This window comes from Thalassophryne amazonica, chromosome 20, assembly GCF_902500255.1.
Source record: "Thalassophryne amazonica chromosome 20, fThaAma1.1, whole genome shotgun sequence".
NCBI classification, from domain to species: Eukaryota; Metazoa; Chordata; class Actinopteri; order Batrachoidiformes; family Batrachoididae; genus Thalassophryne; species Thalassophryne amazonica.
The window spans coordinates 31,952,103-31,970,048 of record NC_047122.1 but is presented as its reverse complement, the minus strand read 5'-3'; the positions used below and the strand labels follow the sequence as shown (position 1 = coordinate 31,970,048).

General features: G+C 41.8%; 1 protein-coding gene and 1 long non-coding RNA gene across 2 annotated transcripts in view; one reads left to right on the top strand and one right to left on the bottom strand.

Annotated features, from left to right (window-relative positions):
- Window positions 1–134: 134 nt before the first annotated feature.
- Window positions 135–16,024, bottom strand: LOC117501276. Its single transcript, XR_004557993.1, has 3 exons — window positions 15,913–16,024; window positions 2,380–2,386; window positions 135–145 (listed from the first exon to the last, which is right to left on the bottom strand). It is a non-coding gene; the product is annotated as an uncharacterized LOC117501276 (long non-coding RNA).
- ext1c (exostoses (multiple) 1c) overlaps window positions 1,031–17,946 on the top strand; it is a 199,385-nt gene continuing 182,469 nt past the window's right edge. The window contains exon 1 of the mRNA XM_034160119.1: window positions 1,031–1,338. The gene's annotated coding sequence lies outside the window, so the exon portion shown is untranslated. The remainder of the gene's footprint in view (window positions 1,339–17,946) is intronic.

Sequence of the window (17,946 nt, the reverse complement as noted above, 5' to 3'; positions counted from 1 at the left end):
TAATCAATGATCATCTTATTATTCCGAAAGAATAGAATTAAAAACTGATATATGACTGACTTATTATAAAGTTTGTGAAAACTGATCCAAGATCATCGTATTATTCAGCAAGTATATGATTAAAACTGATATCCAGGAACCTTATCTCATGGGCCCTTTGAAGGTTATTATTATTATTATTATTATTGTTATTTTACAGTGTTTGATTGACGCTGTTTCTCACCTGTTATTTAAAGCCCCGCCCACTCTTTGTTTACACTGAGGATCGTTGCAGAAGCAGTTTTAATCAGGTAAAAATAAGTAAAAAATAAAATAATCGCACGTGCAAAGATTCAAAAATCTGATCATTTTAAACCCGAAAGCCGAGTGGGAACGTGCCGCTGTTCTGCTCCCGTGCTTAATTCGGTGTTTCCGTTATTTACGCGCGGTCACTTCCAGATGTGTGTTTTTCTTTACGGTGCGCCGAAGACGTCGGAGAGCGTCTGAGCCAATCAGCGGCGCCCGGGGGCGTGTCGCGTGTGGTCTATTGTGGCTGTGGAAGATGGACAGTTTCGGGTTCATCACTCACTTCCCGAGGTGGGGAAGCCGCACACGCACCCTGAATTGACTGGCAAATGTCCGGCCGAGGTGTGAAAAGGAAAAAATACACCGGGGCGGGCGGAGAAGGACGCGGATCGTCAGCCGGTAAGGACGCGCCGTCTGATCGCGCTGCAGCCTTATTGTAGATGCATGTGGGAATTAAAGCGGCGGAGAAATGCCAAAAAAATATGATTAAATCAGATGGTTTGAGTCCAGCAATCGTTCTGTGCTGCATGGTGGCGCACGCGCTGGTGTTTACTGGGCTGTGTTAAAAAAGTGCGTTTATTCCCGCTGTCAGCTGACTGTTTTGCTCGGTGCGCGCACACAACAGCGCGACGCCGAAGCGCCACAACTCCCAACATTTTTTTTTTTTTTTTTTTTTTTTTTTTTTTAGCGCATCGGAGACGTAAAGTCGCCTACCAGCGTGCGCATTAGGGGGATGCGCACGCTGGATCGGATCCCCGACCCCCTCTCCTTTCGGTATCTGCGAGTGCATGAGGAGGACAGACACGAGGGGTCGGCGGGACGCCTCCGGATGATTTTTCTGGACGGTATGTCAGCCGTGTAACTTAATCGTACAGGGAGCAGGGCAGCCGCCGCAGCTGCTGTCAGGACGCGCAACAGTTCTGTGCGCAAAAGCCCTTTGGCTCGAGTCGGGGCTCCTAGGTGGTGGGGGGGGTCTGGATCGTGTGCCAGCTCAGAACTGAATGAACCTGCTGCTGCCACCACCTGCGGGATCTCGGTATCATGATGAGACAGGTAGGATTTTTTTTTTGTGTGTGACAGCAGTGCGTCCTATTCAGCTCTCTCTCTCTGATCGGAATCTGACAGACTTGGAAGTGTCTGTCTGGAGATCGAGATGTTTAATGCGCCCTCTGCAGTGGCAACGGTGTGCACTGCCTCTTGCACTTGGAGAGGCTCCATCCAATCGATTAATTTTTTTTTTGGGGGGGGGGGGGGGGGGGTTGAAATAAAGAGCTACATGTAAACCCTAAGAACATTTCGATTGTGATTAAAAGGCAACACTAGAGGATCACTGTTCCAAACTTGCAGCAGCTTCAAGTTTGGACGCATGAACGTTCTGCTTATCCGTATATGTATTATCATCCATCTAGGCTTCTTGGTTGTTGAGATATATTTTTAAAAAGGTGTTTTTCAGACCATATTTCCTTGACCATTGTCCAAACTACTCCTAAATGTAACCACCTCAACAAATTGATCCAAGTAATATTCCCACCAAGTCTGATTAATCTAAAAAAAAGAGGTGATTTTCCAGACTATATTTTCCTCGACATTTGACCAAAATGTTCCAAAACCTATTCCCCTTGAGATATCGATCCAAATAATATTCCCTCCATGTTTGAAGGAAATCCATCCAGCCTTTTTTGAGTTATCTTGCTCAGACTCACACCAGTGAAAACAATGTCAGCTATCACCACTTTGCTAATGTGCAGGGTAAAAAGTATATATGCAGAATTAATGGTGATTTTTTTTCAGTCACTTTGGGTTATATGTTTGCATGTGTAATGTCACAACATCACTTTTTCTTGTTCAATATGATACCAATACTGGAACCTTCAGTACCGGTGTCGCCGACTGAACGGTCTCCCCGAAAAATCAGTCCGCCCTGTCTTCACTGTGCATGCGTCATTTCTGTGCATCGGCCGCGGTTCACGGATGATCACCTCGTCTCTGCTTAAAACTGCACTCCAGTCATCGTCTATCTCAGCGACAGATATCTGAAGCTTTTGTACAACAATCATTTCCACATAAATTCAGCATTGTTTCATAATAAAAGACGGAGCAGCTATCCTGATGCGTTCGTTGCGCCTCCGTCATTTCAAAGCGTCATCGATTACTCATTCTGCTTAAAACTGCCTTTAGGATGATTTGATGGTTAATATTCACATTATTCCCTTTGGTCAATTTGGATGTCTGTCTCAGTTGAGCTGCTGTGGTCCCAAATGACGCATGCCGGTATTTGGTTAGACTCTTTCTCTCAGATTGTTCTGTCTGAGTTATTTTCATTAGTTACTTCATCCAAACCATCAACATGTCTATTAGACCCCATTCCTACCAGGCTGCTCAAGGAAGCCCTACCATTATTTAATGCTTCAATCTTAAATATGATCAAACTGTCTTTAATAGTTGGCTATGTACCACAGGCTTTTAAGGTGGCAGTAATTAAACCATTACTTAAAAAGCCATCACTTGACCCAGCTATCTTAGCTAATTATAGGCCAATCTCCAACCTTCCTCTTCTCAAAAATTCTTGAAAGGGTAGTTGTAAAACAGTTAACTGATCATCTGCAGAGGAATGGTCTATTTGAAGAGTTTCAGTCAGGTTTTAGAATTCATCATAGTACAGAAACAGCATTAGTGAAGGTTACAAATGATCTTCTTATGGCCTCAGACAGTGGACTCATCTCTGTGCTTGTTCTGTTAGACCTCAGTGCTGCTTTTGATACTGTTGACCATAAAATTTTATTACAGAGATTAGAGCATGCCATAGGTATTAAAGGCGCTGCGGTGGTTTGAATCATATTTATCTAATAGATTACAATTTGTTCATGTAAATGGGGAATCTTCTTCGCAGACTAAGGTTAATTATGGAGTTCCACAAGGTTCTGTGCTAGGACCAATTTTATTCACTTTATACATGCTTCCCTTAGGCAGTATTATTAGACGGCATTGCTTAAATTTTCATTGTTACGCAGATGATACCCAGCTTTATCTATCCATGAAGCCAGAGGACACACACCAATTAGCTAAACTGCAGGATTGTCTTACAGACATGAAGACATGGATGACCTCTAATTTCCTGCTTTTAAACTCAGATAAAACTGAAGTTATTGTACTTGGCCCCACAAATCTTAGAAACATGGTGTCTAACCAGATCCTTACTCTGGATGGCATTACCCTGACCTCTAGTAATACTGTGAGAAATCTTGGAGTCATTTTTGATCAGGATATGTCAAAAGCGCATATTAAACAAATATGTAGGACTGCTTTTTTGCATTTACGCAATATCTCTAAAATTAGAAAGGTCTTGTCTCAGAGTGATGCTGAAAAACTAATTCATGCATTTATTTCCTCTAGGCTGGACTATTGTAATTCATTATTATCAGGTTGTCCTAAAAGTTCCCTGAAAAGCCTTCAGTTAATTCAAAATGCTGCAGCTAGAGTACTAACGGGGACTAGAAGGAGAGAGCATATCTCACCCATATTGGCCTCTCTTCATTGGCTTCCTGTTAATTCTAGAATAGAATTTAAAATTCTTCTTCTTACTTATAAGGTTTTGAATAATCAGGTCCCATCTTATCTTAGGGACCTCATAGTACCATATCACCCCAATAGAGCGCTTCACTCTCAGACTGCAGGCTTACTTGTAGTTCCTAGGGTTTGTAAGAGTAGAATGGGAGGCAGAGCCTTCAGCTTTCAGGCTCCTCTCCTGTGGAACCAGCTCCCAATTCAGATCAGGGAGACAGACACCCTCTCTACTTTTAAGATTAGGCTTAAAACTTTCCTTTTTGCTAAAGCTTATAGTTAGGGCTGGATCAGGTGACCCTGAACCATCCCTTAGTTATGCTGCTATAGACTTAGACTGCTGGGGGGTTCCCATGATGCACTGTTTCTTTCTCTTTTTGCTCTGTATGCACCACTCTGCATTTAATCATTAGTGATTGATCTCTGCTCCCCTCCACAGCATGTCTTTTTCCTGGTTCTCTCCCTCAGCCCCAACCAGTCCCAGCAGAAGACTGCCCCTCCCTGAGCCTGGTTCTGCTGGAGGTTTCTTCCTGTTAAAAGGGAGTTTTTCCTTCCCACTGTAGCCAAGTGCTTGCTCACAGGGGGTCGTTTTGACCGTTGGGGTTTTACATAATTATTGTATGGCCTTGCCTTACAATATAAAGCGCCTTGGGGCAACTGTTTGTTGTGATTTGGCGCTATATAAATAAAATTGATTGATTGATTGATTGATTGATTGATTGATTGATTGGAGGCAGGGCGGACCAATTGTTAGGGGGGACCATTTGGTCTGCAACACAGGATTTGCTGATAACAATCTGGCACCTTATCTACCATTTTAAAGCAACTAGCTGTTCTTAAATATTTTTGTCTGAATGCACTTTGCTAAAGTAGCCATCTAACAAAAGATCAACTCAAACTGTCAAACAAATGTTCTACTCTGCTAAAGGAAAACATACGTAACTCACGTGCAACAGAAGAGTAGGATCAGAAGTTTTTTTTTATCTACAAGTATACGAGTATTTTGAAAAAGGTTGATCTTCTTTCAGTTGACTGTTTTAAGTCCCCATACGCCTGAACATAAAAGGGAAACTGCATTAAAAAAAAAATATATATATATATGCACACACAGTACTGTATAAATGTTTTAGGTGTATTCAATTAACAGTTTAATTTAATCACAAAAGCATTAAAATGATGAAAACCTGATAAATATTCATAAATAAATTAAATGTGATGAATTTCAACTTTAATGATAATCAACATGAAACCTGGGTTCCCTTTATGTGTTATTTTGCAGTAGTGCATCCAAAAAGTATTCACAGCGCTGAACGTCATCCACATTTTTTATGTTAGAGCCTTATTCCAAAATGTATGAAATTAATTTTTTCCTCAAAATTCTACACACAAAACCACATAATGACAATGTGAAATTTTTTTTTAATTTTTTTTTGCAAATGTTTTAAAAACAACAACCCCTAAGAAATCACGTGTATATAAGTATTCACAGCCCTTGCCATGAAGCTCAAAAGTGAGTTCCTGTTTCCAATGATCATCCTTGAAATTATTCTGCAGCTTAATTGGAGTCCACCTGGAGTAAATTCAGTTGAATGGACATTATTTGAAAAACACACACCTGTCTACATATAAGGTCGCACAGTTGACAGTGCATGTCAGAACACAAACCAAGCAGGAAGTCAAAGGAATTGTCTGTAGACCTCTGAGATAGGATTGTCTCAAGGCACAAATCTGGGGAAGGGTACAGAAACATTTCTGCTGCTTTGAAGGTCCCAATGAGCACAGTGGCCTCCATCATTCATAAATGGAAGAAGTTCAGATCCAGCAGGACTCTTACAAGAGCTGGCTGCGCATCTAAAGTGAGTGATTGGGGAGGTGATGGTCTCGTGGTTAAGCGTTGGACTTGAGATCAGAGGATCTTTGGTTCAAATCCCAGCCTGATCACTAAGGGCCCTTGGGCAAGGTTCTTAATCCCCTTGTTGCTCCCAGTATGTAGTGGGCACCCTGACATCAGGGTGAATGTGAGTCATTATTGTAAAGTGCTTTGAACATCTGATGCAGATGGAAAAGCACTATATAAATGCAGTCCATTTACCATTTGATTGCGAGAGAAGGGCCTTAGTCAGGGAGGTGACCAAGAATCTGATGGTCACTCTGTCAGAGCTCCAGCATTCGTCTGTGGAGAGAAGAGAACCTTCCAGTGGACAGCCATCTCTGTAACAATCCACCAATCAGGGCTGTATGATAGAGTGGCCAGATGGAAGCCTCCTTAGTAAAAGGCACATGGCAGCCCACCTGGAGTTTGCCAAAAGGCACCTGAAAGACTCTCAGACCATGAGAAGCCAAATCCTCTGGTCTGATGAGACAAAGATTGAACTCTTTGGCGTGAATGTCAGGTGTCATGTTTGGAGGAAACCAGGCACCATCCCTACAGTGAAGCATGGTGGTGGCAGCATCATGCTGTGGGGATGTTTTTCAGCAGCAGGAACTGAGAGACTAGTCAGGATTGAGGGAAAGATGAATGCAGCAACGTACAGAGACATCCTGGATGAAAACCTGATCCAGAGCGCTCTTGACCTCAGACTGGGGCAACGGTTCATCAGTTCAACGGTTCAGTAGGACAGTGACCCTAAACACACAACCAGGATATCAAAGCAGTGACTTCAGGACAACTCTGTGAATGTCCTTGAGTGGCCCAGTCAGAGTCCAGACCTGAATCTGATTGAACATCTGGAGAGATCTGAAAATGGCTGTGCACCGACGCTCCCCATCCAACCTGATGGAGCTTGAGAGGTGCTACAAAGAGGAATGGGCAAAACTGACCAAAGATAGGTGCACCAATTAGCTTGTTGCATCATATTCAAGAAGACCCGAGGCTGTAATTCCTGCCAAAAGGTGCATCAACAAAGTATTGAATAAAGGGTGTGAATACTTATGTGATTTCTTGTTTATTATTATTTTGAATAAATTTGAAAAAAAATATATATATGTTGCCATTATGGGGTGTTGTGAGAAGACTTTGTGGGGAAAATGTACTCCATTTTGGATTAAGGCTGTAACATAAACTGTGAACAAAGTGAAGCACTGTGAATACTTTCTGGACTGTGTGTGTATAAAATGATATTTTTCATTCACAAAAATTTGTACTCATGTCAGTCACACTGGAACAAGGAACAGACCTTTTTTTTGTAGTTCGGTTTGGTTTTCCTTGATCCTGTTGCAGATCCAAACAAGAGCTCACTCTGTAGTTGTCACTCGCACCCCAGACACACCTCTTCACTCCGTATTATTTTTAGCTATTCCATAAGATCTGAGAAGTGTTTCTGGATATTTACACTTTCTCATAGGTGTTTAAACAAATGTGCGGCTGCACAGCGGTGATGTGACGTGCAGCTCTGCTCTCTGTTCAACCACTCGCTCACACTCAAAAACAAAACTGAGATTTGATCTAACTTGATATTTTGCTGTTTTCTTGCTGAATGTTGCACTTAGGCATTGTGTGGAACTGATGCTTATGTTGGGAAGGTGTCGTAACACGGACCCACAACAGGGGGCGCTAATGAACGGACAATGGATAAGGGAAGGAGTAACAATTTAATGTTGCACAAGAACACAACGTAATATAAACAAGGGTACTGCCAATCATACACAAGAGGACTGCGGGCAGGCTCGAAGATAGGAGACCTCGGATGAACGAAGAGCCGGGACCCACACCGCTTCTACCACCAACGGCCTGAAGAACACCGAAGCCGCCAAGCCCTGAGTCCCCAGGTGGTCTCTGTCCTCCGTTGTCGGCCCTGGTACTGCTGGCAGACAGAAACAGAAGGTGGTGAGTGTGAATCCTCACACCCAGCAACCTTGATTAATGATTCTTCTTGGAGGGAGAACCTCCACCTCCAATCATACACACGTGCAGCTCCGGTTTACCACTTATTGGTTTTGGGATGTGAGGCGAAGTCGTCGCAGTCACACCAAAACACCAAAAATTCCAGATAAGGAATATCACCAGGAAAAACAGCTGCAAAACAGGTCAGATTATTATTCGCAATAAGTACAGCAAGAGGTTTACCTTGAATCGTAGGAGATTTCTTGGCGAGGAGGTGGAGTCGCCGCCCGGCCTTTATGGTGATGATGATGATGAGATGAATGAGTGACAGCTGGTGTTGAGGATGATTGACGGTTGTCACTCCCAGTGGTTCTGGCGCCCTCTTGTGCTTGAAGCCCGCACTCCAAGCAGGGCGCCATCTGGTGGTGGTGAGCCAGCAGTACCTCCTCTTCAGCGGCCCACACAACAGCTTAAAGGCTGGTGTTTGTTCTGTCCAACCTCATGTACTTGAACTGTTTGCTGATGATGCCATTCTTTAAGAAGATGACACCAGTGTGTTTAACAAGAACACAGATGGAACTTTTTTTTGCAAAATCAACAAATGCTGTTGCGGGGATTGGGGGGGGGGGGGGGGGCAGAATGTTCCACTTTATGTACAATGTGTTGGTTGAGAAAAGAGCATAAAATGACTTCTGCTCACATTTTATAAGCGCTTTGTGTATTAATGAATCCCAAAGAAAGAAATGAGGCTGCAAGCTTAATGAAGCAATTAATTACAAGTCTGTTGTTTCTGTTGGTGTGTTAAAATAAAAAGAAGGTGGGGGGGGGACTGATTTCAGTGATCCTGAATTAAGTGCTGGTGTTAAAAGTGAGGCACAGAAAATGCAATGCAAGGCTTCACACGGATTTGATCTTTTTTCTCTTTTTTTTAAATAATGGAAACACATTATCACTACGACGGCGTTTTAGGGCCATATTGATTGTTTTTTTGTTTTTTTTTTAAACTTTGAGAATAAAGTCATAATATTATGAGAATAAAGTCGTAATTTTATGAGAAAAAAACTTGCAATGTCAAAGTCAGTCGGCTTTATTGTCAATTCTTCACATGTACTAGACATACAAGGAATCGAAATTTCATTTCTCACCTTCCCTCAGTGATGACAGGACAAGACATTTCGACAGTAAGGACAAGTATTTAGTATTTCCAGTGTAGTGTCTGAGGTAATAGTAAAAGTAAAAGTGGAAAGTGCAGTAGTGCAAACCATTCAGTATTACCTATTACCTGTACCTCTTCCCGGAGGGCAGAGTGCTAAACAGACTGTGTGCGTGATGGCTTGCATCGCCCACAATTGTGGTTGCTTTGTGGGTGAGGTGGGTGGTGTATTTGTCTTGCATAGAGGGGAGTGAGGCACCATTGATCCTTCCAGCTGCATTCACTATGCGCTGCAGGGTTTTCTTGTTGTAGTCAGTGCAGCTTCCGCCCCACACAGTGATGCAGCTGGACAGGATGCTCTCAATGATGCCACGGTAGAAAGTGCTCATGATGGTTGGTGGAGCACTTGCCCGCTTGAGTTTGCACAGGAAGTAGAGACGCTGCTGGGCCTTCTTTGCCAGTGATGCGGTGTTGGTGGTCCAGGACAGGTCCTCACTGATGTGCACCCCCAAGAATTTGGTGCTGCTCACTCTCTCCACAGCAGCACCCTCGATGGTCAGCGGCAGGTGTTGGGTGTGACCTTTCCGGAAGTCAACAACAATCTCATTGGTCTTGCTGACATTCAGCAGGAGGTTGTTGTTTCTGCATCACGTGGTCAGAAGGTTGACCTCTTCCCTCTAGTGAGTTTCATCGCCCTTGGTGATGAGCCCCACCAGAGTTGTGTCATCTGCAAACTTCACTATGTGGTTTGTGCTGTGGGTTGTCGTGCAGTCATGTGTCAGTAATGTGAAGAGCAGTGGACTGAGCACGCAGCCTTGGGGAGCCCCTGTGTTCAATACAATGCTGCTCGAGGTGTTGTTGCCAACACGGACTGCTTGTGGCCTCTGGATGAGGAAGTCCAACAGCCAGTTGCAAAGGGAGGTGCTGAGCCCCAGTTTGTCCAGTTTGCAGATGAGCTGTTGAGGTATTATGGTGTTGAATGCTGAACTGAAGTCTATGAACAGTATTCTCACATATGAGTCCTTCTTGTCCAGATGGGTGAGGGCTGGGTGCAGGGCTGAGCAGATTGTGTCCTCTGTAGAATGCTTGGCTCTGTATGCTAACTGGAAGGGGTCTAGGGTTGGGGGGAGGATGGATTTGATGTGTGACATGGTGAGCCGTTCGAAGCACTTCATGATGATGGGTGTCAGTGCCACCGGACGGTAGTCATTGAAGCAGGATGGAGCTGTTTTTTTTGGTACAGGTATGGTGGCAGCTTTGAAGCATGATGGAACAACGGTTTGCTTCAGGGAAGTGTTAAAGACGTCTGTGAAGACATCCTTAAGCTCCTCTATGCAGTCCTTCAGCATGCGACCAGGGATGTTGTCCGGACCTGTTGCTTTGCGGGTGTTGATGGCCACCAGTGTCTTCTTTATGCTGGCGACAGAGAGGCACAGGGTCTGGTCGTGGGGAGAGGGTGGGGTCTTCTTCCACAGAAGAGACGATTTCGGGAGCTACTAATCACCGTAACTAGGCAATGTGTGTGTGGTTCATTTTCTTGCATAGTGGTGCAGATGGGCCAAAAGATGAAGTATTTGCTTGTTTGTAAAACCTATACTGAAGTACAATTTAGCAAAGCGCTCCACAGATCTCAATTTGAGATGCAGAGGTTTTCTCTCATAAAATTATGTCTTTATTCTCATAAAATTCCAAGTTTATTCTCACCATATTGCAAGTTTATTCTCCTAATATTATGACTTTATCCTCGTAATATTACAATTTATTTCTCATAAAATTACAACTTTATTCTTGTAATATTATGACTTTATTCTTGAAGTCTAAAAAAACAATCAACAAAAAACAACAACAACAAAAAAAAACTCAAATGTGGCCTCAAAAAGCTGTCATATTATCACAGTGGGAATTTAGATTCAGGATTCTTCGGTCATATCTGCATTGGTGGTTTTGACGAAAACATCATGTTCATCACTCTGGAGAGAAAGTGAATGGTTTTAAAAAAATGTTTGCATGATAGATGTTAAACTCATAGCAAACTAGAAATAGACTCTGAGAAGAAGGTCCAACAATTGTAGTCATAGAGTTTTATGAACTGCAATATTATCAACATCATTGAATGCAGTTTTGCACTTCATTAGCTTCACCCTTCATCCTTTTTATTGTAGCAGATTTGGGCCATAATGTGGAAACACAAATGACTGGAATTCATCCTCCATAAACACCAAAATTTAATCACTTTGTGTTTTTGGTAAGGATCTAAGCCATTTGAGAAATTCACTGAAATATCAAACAATCTGTCTAACTTTCTGTGTCTAAATATTCTTTAATTATTCAGATTCTGATCAGCATCAAAACTGAAAATTTACAGACTTATTTGCCTTTTGATAAGATTCAGTATCTCGTGTAGAATTGGACAGTTACAGGAAATAAATCATTCAAATGCTTAAAAAAAAAAAATCTTGTCATGTGTGATTGAACATTTAATAATAAAAACTTTCAGTATCTACAACCAACCCTGACAAATAACTAAATTTAAAGGGTTGCTCTTGATAAGAATGATCGTTCAACCACACCAGTCGAAATAACAAAAACTGTACTGTCTCGCTTTGAAATTCATTTGACACCAGAGACTGATGGGGTTCCTCCTCTTGGCTGAGTATTTCATTGAGATTGGCCGAATGGTTTGAGAAATCACTTGGAATATCAAACATTTACCCATTTTGTATGTGAAATAAATAAATTGAAATCCATAAGCCACATTTGGGTTACAATCAACACTAAAATGTAACAGTCTATGAGCTCGCACAATGGGAAATGTAAATATATATATAAAATATGGAATGTTTTCAATGCTTGGTCTCCAAGGCAACAGACAAAAGGTCAACATCCATATGATTATATATTGACATAGAACTAAGCATAACAGATGGTGCAAATTATACCTTTATAAAAATCCTATTTCTTTCAAACAATAATTTGGATCTATTTTTTTTATGAAAAACTGAAGCAACTTAAATTTTTGACCCCTTTACAAACTGAGATTGACCGTTGCCACTGTTTCTATTGTTTTTACCCCATAGCTCCATAGAGTTCAGCCATAGATGGTCCAAACTAGACCTTTTTGTAATGTAATATATAATATAATATACTTATAATGTAAGTTGGCCTGACTACATATGCTAATGTAATATAACGTAATATAAACTCTTTCACTGACCTCTATCTGGCTGACTATTACTCATTTTAGTGTAGGCCGTGGCATACTGAGGCTGGATTGTAAGCAGCGTTTAGTCACCATAGGTGGAGTTGAAAACCTCCTTGACCCACTTACTCTAACAGGTTCTTCATCTTGAATAAATTGCCACCAATTTTTTGGTAAAGTGGAAAACTGTCAGACAATATGAACATGTGTTCCTCAGACATCAGGGATGTTGCTAATTGAGATTTTGGTTATTGCAGATTGGTTCGATCACATCCATCTTCCCGGTTTTGCCAGGGGGCGTGGATGTGCCGCGGGTTGTGGAGCCATAAAGACGTCAGATGCTGTGCCGGTTAAACGGACAGCTGGATGTGAGCACGGCGTTCTTGCTGTGGCGGCGTCCTCGCTGAGCTTTTCTCCCACGGTAACAAAACTAGAATCTGCATCGGGGTTTTCTGTCGCTTGGTTCCCCAGACAGTGCTGCCAAACAGGGAGCGCGAGCTGCAACCGCCTCGTTATTGTTCCTCCGCATCTCGTTCATTCTGTTAATTAGCCCTCATGGTGTTGGAAAGCGGAGTCGTAATTAATCAGTCCCGCTTGTAATTATGCTGATTTTGGAATATGAGCGCGGTCAGGAGGCTGGTTGCGTTTTGGGCGTTCAGCTGGAGGTAAACATCTTATTAACTGTGTCAGGGTCCCTCAGCCCACGCGGTGCAGCTACGGTTTTATTAAGGCCCAGAACAGCGTGGTGGTATTACGACACTTCATTACATTATTCTGAGGCGGCCGAGCTGATGGAAAAACACTTCAATGTGCAGACGGTGAAAGGTGAGGTTAGTCATAGGAGCGCGGGTTCGTCTCATTTGGACGTCTTGGCTCTATGTCTCAGGAGACATCTTCTGTTTGCACAGCTTCACACACTACAGATGTGGGCGGACCCACTGTGAATCGGCAAAACAAATTTTATTTATACCGTCAAGTGGAACAGATGAGGTTAGAACCTTAATGTAGCTGATATTCTGTTATTATTTTGCAGTATCAAATATTTAACGGTAATTACAGTAACTTGCTTATTTATTCATTTAATTATTTTTTTGAGTAAAGTTGTCACATTTGCGAGGTGTGTGGAATAATCAAACATTCACAACTCTCCAATGACACCTGCTGAAGCTTGGCTCTCCTTTAGGCCTAACTACATATGCTAATAAAAGTTAGATTTTTGTTTTCTTTCGCGTGACCCATCAGTAGTCAAAGGACGCAGATCAACTTGATAGCATCAACTGCTAGCTGTAAGGATTTCACATAGCTAGCATGACCACATATGCTAACGCTAATCAGAGTTCACTTTTTCTTTCGCATTACCCATCAGTAGTCAAAGGCCATGTATCAAGTTAACAGCCTCACATGCTAGCTGTTAACATACACCATGGTTAACGTGACCATATGGGAACTTGCCACTTGTCCTAGGGTGCACTAGTCCTAGTCGTAGTATTATATGTTGCACTAAAGTAGGTTAAGTAATATTGCAAAAATTTGACAATTAAAAAAACATTTAATTATGGTGAATTACCATTATTTGTTGATTTTTCAATTCAACAGATTTATATTAAAGGTGATTAACGGTGTATATCAACATAATCATATGTTTTACTTTTGTAAACTGAACAAACCTGGATCTGGTTTGTTCGCTATTTGGCAGCATTACATTAAATTGTGAACTTTAAAATCAATTTGAGGTGCTAAAATACCCCATCAAATACAGTAATATGAACAGGTTAGGACCAGTGGACTCTTGGACTAGAGGACCCTTCCTGTTAATACTAACCACTAATGCATGGCTGCATATGGTAATCCTAACTGTAGGTAGGGGAGGTGATGTCTTGTGGTTAAACTGTTGGGCTTGAGACCAGAGGATCCTTGGTTCAAATCCCAGCCTGACCGGAAAATCACTAAGGGCCCTTGGGCAAGGTGCTTAATCCCCTAGTTGCTCCCAGTGTGTAGTGAGCACCTTGTGTGGCAGTACCCACACATCGGGGTGAATGTGAGGCATTATTGTAAAGTGCTTTGAACATCTGATGCAGATGGAAAAGCGCTATATAAATGCAGTCCATTTAGATAGCCATTTTTTAAACTTTTGCCATTCATTAGCCAGCTACTTGTGATAGACTGGCATCCTGTTTAGGGTGTGTCCCGCCTCTCGTCCCATGACTGCTGGGTTTGTCTTCACCACCCCCCCCCCCCCCCCCATCCACCCTTGATTGGAGTAAGTGGGTTTAGAAATGAATGAATTAATTGAATACATTGTGTCAGAGTCCCTCAGCCAACACAGTGCAGCATCTCTGAGTGAAGGAAGCCACCAAGGCTCATATGATAACTCTTAAAAAGTCACGATGAATGGATGGGCATCATAATGTTGCCCTCTGGTGGTTGCCATGTCTGCTCCTGGCACGTCCCAGGACATGTAATGTTTGGATACGCTTCATTTCACTGGGCTAATATGTAGCGAGCTTTATTAAAAACATACACATCAGATGTGTGTTAGTGTGTCGTGTGGATGCACACTCTGTACTTGGGCACAAAAATCCAATGAAAGCTTTGCTGCCATGAATCATCCGTTCCCCTCAGTGCAACATGCCAGGATTTGTCAATATATTGTGGGCTTCGGTCACTGGGCCGTTTTTACGCACTCAACACTTCAGACGTTTGGCTCATCCAGTTTTACATTCCAGCCTTCTTAATGTCAAATGGAAATCAGAATAATGTAATTCCACTTCTCCTCCTGTCACACCGACTCTGCCATCCGCGCTGTGACGGCGCTGGGTTTTATTTTTAGCCTTTTTGCTGTTTTCTGGTGCTTTGGCCAAAATGAGAACAAGATCATCTGTCCATTCAACGGAACATTCCATCTTTCACCTGATGAAATATTTGTTTAATTGAAAGAATGTTAAAACATTCATTATTTGTTTATATAACGGCTAAAATAAGTCCATGTCATTTGATATTATATTCATTTATAAACAACAGAAAAGGGACTTACATTTTGTTGTGCGTCACTGGTGGTTTGACATCAACAGTTCAACGCGAACTTTAAATAGGAGTCCAGAATTGCTCTCAGTCAACTTGGAAAACCAAATGTAGTCTGTGATACTACCAAAAAAAAAAAAAAAAAGTCCAGCAAAAAATTGCATAAAAAATTAGTCCAGGTTTTCATCCTAACAGCTCTTCATGCCTCCAGACGGCTTCCAGTGTAGTGGATGTTTTGTGTGTGTGTGTTAGAAGAATTAGCATCGTTAATTAGCTCATTCAAATCATTGTCTGTAAGCAAAACAAACTCCGCCATGTTTAGCTAAATGCAGCCCCCGCTAGTGTTTACGTGGGTGGGGTTCACAGCGTGCAATGGTACAAAATGTATGGAACCAAATTTGCATGGTAAATGGAACCATATTTGCGCCCTAAATGCAATGCAACATAAATCGGATAAATAAACCATGTCACCTGACATACAAAGCACCAATCCAATGACAAGGATCTACTCAGTCATTATATAAATATACATATTTGACAAAGCCTGTGTGACATCATGCAGAGGTTTTCTATAGAGTCCAGGAACAGCCGATAGGAAGCTCATATCTGGGCGTCGCCATGTTGGCAGCAGCAGCACGGGTGACAAAAGGGGCATGTTCAGGCTTCTGTCTTAGTCTGAACAAGCTAAGCTAATAGGTTAACCTCAGTTTGGGTGTGTATTAAATCGTATTTTTGGGGACTGTGTGGTGGTTCTCCGAATGATTTTCTTTGGTGTTTGCATAAAAAGTTATGAGCCGCTTATTTTCTCAGTAATCATGCTTTTATGGGACTGAAAGAATGAAGCTACCGACAGCTGCTAAAAGTGCTAACACCATTAGCATACAACATTAAATAAGATGAGAGTTTCACTCGGCGTGAATATTACAGCAGAGACGTCTTAAATGATCCAATAGGACATTTCGCCAAACAACAAGCTGTATTATTCCAGGTGTTTTTCATAAAATACTGAAACAACTGACATAGCTTCAGCAACAGGTAGCAACCGCTTTGAGTGGACACAGAGTTCCAGACATTATGAGATGCGGAGGTGTTGGGCTCAGCAGCTGTCACTCAAAGTGACCATGCCCCTATTATACAGAGCTTTATGACCTTTTTTTCCCCCCTGGTTGTAAATGTGTTTATTTCGGCTCTAAATTTGTCCATTTTAAGATGGATCTGAATGGGAACCTGTACGCTTTTGGAGCCAGCCTCAAGTGGCCAGTGAAGGAACTGCAGATTTTCCTTCTTCTTGTCAGGCTTCATCTGAGAACATCGAAGCTTCCCGCGATGTAAAATTATTGCCATCACCAGACATCGCTTTTCAAGTGTCCTCATGACCCCATAAGCTCTTCCCAGATGACTCTTGCCCTAAGCAATTATAAAATGAATGTCTGTGATAATAACTACACTAAGTGATGTGATTTATTCAGGTTTGCACCAACAGTTTGTGTTTATTTGGAGTTGTGGTGTAGGTGTCTTATTGATTGATTGATTGATTGATTGTTTTTTTTTCAGCAATTTGTGCAAAAAGCTATTTGTCTTACACAAGACAACTGTCAGATGATTTGGAGGTTGACTGAGGATGTCAGAGGAGGGGTGGAGGATTTGTCAAGTATTGATTAAGTTCTTTGCATTTTCTCTTGCATCCTTCTTTAGTTTCATCCTTTTACGTGTTTTCTTTGGTCGGAGTACTGACATCTCTACTCCCCCTAAATTAGCCATACAATAAGAGCTTTTATATAATGGCTGAGTGGATCCTTGCCATTTGATTGGTGCTTTGTGTGTCACATGACATAGAATATTCACCCCATTTGTGTTGCATTGCATTTAGAGTGCAATTTGGTTCCATGCGTTTGGTACCATTGCACTCTGCACACACACACCTGCACACACAAAACACAGGTGTGCATGCACACACAAATCCACTGCGCTGTCTGGAGGCTGTTAGCAGGAAGTTAGAATGAAAAGCTGGACTAATTTCTGACGTGATTTTTGTTTTTTGCTGCACTGAGGACATACACAGTCTTTCTTTTTTTGTAGTACACATGCGCACAAGCACCCACCTGATTGTGAGCAAGCGAGATGATGATTTCATTGAGCGAACTGACGGTGCTAATTTTTGCAACACACAAACATACACACACACACAAAATCCACTCCACTGTAAGCCGTCTGGATGCATGAAGAGCTGTTCAGATGAAAAGCTGAAAAGCTGACGTGATTTTTGGCTGGACTGAGGAACTAAGTCTGAAGTCAGTGCACAGCATCACCAGACTACATGTCACAATTTGGACTTCAGCAGCAGTGGAACACCAAAATGTAAGTCCCTTTTCTGTTGGTTATAATTTAATAAAATATCAAATGACAAGGATCTGTCTTAGCCGTTATATAAAACAAATAATGAATGTTTTTACATTCTTTCAATGGAATGAATATTTCATGAGGTGAAAGCTGGAACATACCATTTGTTGAATGGTTTGTTCCAGCTTTCACCTCATGAAATATTTGTACTATTGAACTCATTCATTATTTGTATATTTGTATATTCATTATTTGTATATGTATATATTGTGCATTCAATGAGAGGTTAAATGGTTGAAATAAAGGGGATTTTTTTTGTTTTTTGTTTTTACCTCACCAGCGTGGCTGCAGAATGTCGCTGTGTTAGTGAGGTTGATTCAGCGTAAACAACCTGAAGGCAACTGGTAGCACTTTGGAGTACTTTCCTTTGAAGTACAGAGAAGGCTCTGCATTTAGAAAAACAAAAACTGGTTTGTCGAGTTCTGGTGGTGCATAGTGAATCTGGATCTTTGTTTGCACTGATTTTTACAGCAGTGTAACTTATTAAAATTAGCTTTACAGGTC